Below are 3,574 nucleotides of genomic sequence, written 5' to 3' on the forward strand. Positions count from 1 at the left end.
TTTCCTTTATTTTCCTTGTGTTTGTTGTTGTTGTTATCCTAATTGGAAAGCCTAGTTTTAGATATTGACCTTTATGTCCATAGATTAGTAGTCACTGAATGATTTGAGAGAGATTGTGTTTAAATATTTAGAGCTGGCAGTTTTTCCTAGCTTTAGGTAGTGGCCACTGCTCCATTTTCCCCAGGGGTGAGGCAGTATGGACAGAGCCAGCCACCCCATACCTCACCATCTGCAGCCCACTGCCTCTTGCCTCAGCACCCAGATGCAGGCCATCAGATGTGTGGTGGTAGGAGATGGATCTGTAGGTAAAACTTTTCTACTGATCAGTTACATAACCACTGAATTTCCTGGATAATATGTCCCCACTGCTTAGATATATACTTGTCAATATTATGGTAGGTGGAAAACTGGTGAATCTGGGTTTATCAGATACAGCTGGACAAGAAGATTATGAGAGATTACATCCTCTAACTTATCTGCAAACAGATGTATTTTTAATGTTTTTATCTAAATTCTAGTTAGTTAACACATAGTATAATATTGGTTTCAGGAGTAGAATTTAGAGATTCTTCATTTACATGTAATACCCATTGAGCATCACAACAAATTTCCTCCTTAATACCCATCACCCATTTAGCCTTTTCCTGGCCTACCTCCCCTCCAGCAGTCCTCAGTTTGTTCTCTTAAGGTAAGTGTCTTATGGTTTGTCTCACTCTCTCTCCCTTTTTTTACCCTTTCCCCTATGTTAATCTGTTTTGTTTCTTAAATTTCATATATGAGTGAAACCATGTAGTATTTGTCTTTCTCTAACTGACTTATTTCACTTAGCCTAATACACTTTAGCTCCATCTATGTTGTTGCACATGGCAAGATTTTATTATTTTTGATGGTGGAGTAATGTTCATTGTGTAGGATACCTGAGTGGCTCCGTTATCCTATCTGTATGTCTTAGTTATCTGAATGTCTTCCTTGGAAAAATGTCTGTTCATGTTTTCTGCTCATTTCTTAACTGGATTACTTGTTTTTTTGGGTGTTTAGTTTGATTTCCTTATAGATTTTAGATACAAACTCCTTATCAGATGTGCCATTTGCAAATATCTTCTCCTATTCCATAGGTTGCCTTTTAGTTTTGTTTCTTTCTCTGTGCAAAAGCTTTTTACCTTGATGCAGTCCCAATAATTCATTTTTGTTTTTGTTTCTTTTGGCTCTGGAGATGTGTCTAGTAAGAAGTTGCTGTGACAGAGGTGAAAAGATTGCTGCCTCTGCTCTCCTCTAGGATTTTGCTGGTGTACTGTCTTACATTTAGGTTTTTCACCTATTTGGAATTTATTTTTGTGTGTGGTGTAAGAAAGTGGTCCAGTTTCATTCTTCTGCATGTTACTATACAGTTTTCCCAAAGCCATTTGTTGAAGAGACTATTTTTTCCACTGGATACTCTTTCTTACTTGTTGAAGATTAGTTGGCCATATAGTTTCTGGGTTTTCTATTCTTTTCCATTGATCTGTGGTCTGTTTTTATGCCAGTACCATATTGTCTTGATGACTACAGCTTTGTAACATAGCTCTAATCTACAGCTTTGCCTTTCTTTTTCAAGATTGCTTTTGTTAGGGGATCCCTGGGTGGCGCAGTGGTTTGGCGCCTGCCTTTGGCCCAGGTGCGATCCTGGAGACCCGGGATCAAATCCCACATCGGGCTCCTGGTGCATGGAACCTGCTTCTCCCTCTGCCTGTGTCTCTGCCTCTCTCTCTCTCTGTGTGACTATCATAAATAAATAAAGAAAAAAATATTAAAAAAAATAAATAGAAGAAAAAAAGATTGCTTGGTTATTTGAGGTCTTTTGTTGTTCCATACAAATTTGAAAATTATTCTAGCTCTGTAAAAACTGCTGATTTTTTTTTATTTTTATTTATTTGTGATAGTCACAGAGAGAGAGAGAGAGAGAGAGAGAGGCAGAGACATAGGCAAAGGGAGAAGCAGTCTCCATACACCAGGAGCCCAACATGGGACTCGATCTCGGGTCAAAGGCACCCTGGGTCAAAGGCAGGCACTAATCCGCTGTGCCACCCAGGGATCCCCGCTGATGGTATTTTGATAGAGATTGTATTAAATGTGTAAACTGCTCTGGATAATAGAGAAGTTTTAACAATCTTTGTTCTTCCAGTCCATGAGCACAGAATGTTTTTCCATTTAAACAGATTATTATTTTAACTGATGTATTCTTAATTTGTTTTTCTCTTGTGACTCCTGCAACTTTTGAAAATGTTCAAGGAAAGTAATACCCTAAGTGTTACCACCACTGTCCCAGTACCCCCATCATCCTGGTGAGGGCTAAACTGGATCTCAGATGAAAAAGACATGATTGAAAAACTGAAGGAGAAAAAGTTGACTCCTATCACCTACCTATAGGGTTTAGCGATGGCTAAGATCACTGCTGTAAAATATCTGGAATGCTCAACTCTCAAACAGCAAAGCCTCAAGACAGTGTTTGATGAAGCTAATTGAGCAGTTCTCTGCTCCATTCCCATCAAGAAGAGGAAGAGAAAGTTCCTGCTGTTGTAAATGTCTGGGCCCCTCTCCTGCCCTGTCCCTCTTGGAAATTTTGGCACACTTTGTTAAAAAATGATGGAACCTTCACAGTCTATGACAAATTTTTGTTACAGATTAGTTTTTCCATAAAACCATTTTGAGCCCCCCCCCCTAGGCCTGAAGCCAGTAAGACTTATATGTTGTGTGTGTGGGTAAAAAAGAACATTCAATGTTTAAGTCATTTACATAGTTGTCCTGGCCTTTACTTGCTACTGGACCTTTTTGAGAGTCCTATGTCTATATTCACAAGCTCATGATGTGACAGGAGTTTAAATAGCGCAGGGGCTTGGTCCACTCTCCAGGATGGTCTTTTTGGTTCTACTGCAGAAGAATGCTAGGAATATGTTTGCCCAAACCTAAATGCAACATCTGATTAGTGGAGCAAGACAATGTCTATGCCTCACATGCTACTTCCAAAATATAATTTTCTCAGGAAATAATGAAGCCTTTTGTCCATGGCAAGGAATCTACAGGACCTCATGACCTACCTTGCCTAGAACTTTTACATTGCCCATGTTGGGAGTGGGAAGGTGGGATCAGCTCTAGACCTGAAGGAAGAGATTCTCATTTTTCTTGCCTCAAGTTCAATTATTTTCAAATATAAATGCTTTTCAGATTGTTTGGTAAATTGCCGAAGTCTTGAAATGGTTGTTTTAATCATGCTCATTTGATAGCTACTTTTTGGGGAGTAACTTATTCATCCATAGCCATAAGTTCCCTACAGTCTCTTTCATGAGCATAATAAGCAAGAAATGATCAGAAGCTCATGAGCAGAAAGAATAATTAAACATATGTGTTTATTTTTAAAACAGTACAAGATCCTCAAAATAAAATAATTCAATGACCTTGCCATATTTTTGGTTTCTATATGAAAATCTACATACTCTAATTAACTTCCTATTATTACATTTTTATAAATTTCAGGCTAGAATATTTTACTAAACTAATTCTTTATTAAGGAACTCCTTATGTGTATTTTAGCTCTCCA

At 38.2% G+C, this 3,574-nt stretch overlaps 1 pseudogene; it reads left to right on the forward strand.

The window, feature by feature from the left end:
- Window positions 1–262: 262 nt before the first annotated feature.
- LOC129513081 (ras-related C3 botulinum toxin substrate 1-like) lies at window positions 263–2,489 on the forward strand (annotated as a pseudogene).
- The last annotated feature ends 1,085 nt before the right edge of the window (window positions 2,490–3,574 follow it).

This window comes from Nyctereutes procyonoides, unplaced genomic scaffold (assembly GCF_905146905.1).
Source record: "Nyctereutes procyonoides isolate TBG_1078 unplaced genomic scaffold, NYPRO_anot_genome, whole genome shotgun sequence".
In the NCBI taxonomy this organism is placed as follows: domain Eukaryota; kingdom Metazoa; phylum Chordata; class Mammalia; order Carnivora; family Canidae; genus Nyctereutes; species Nyctereutes procyonoides.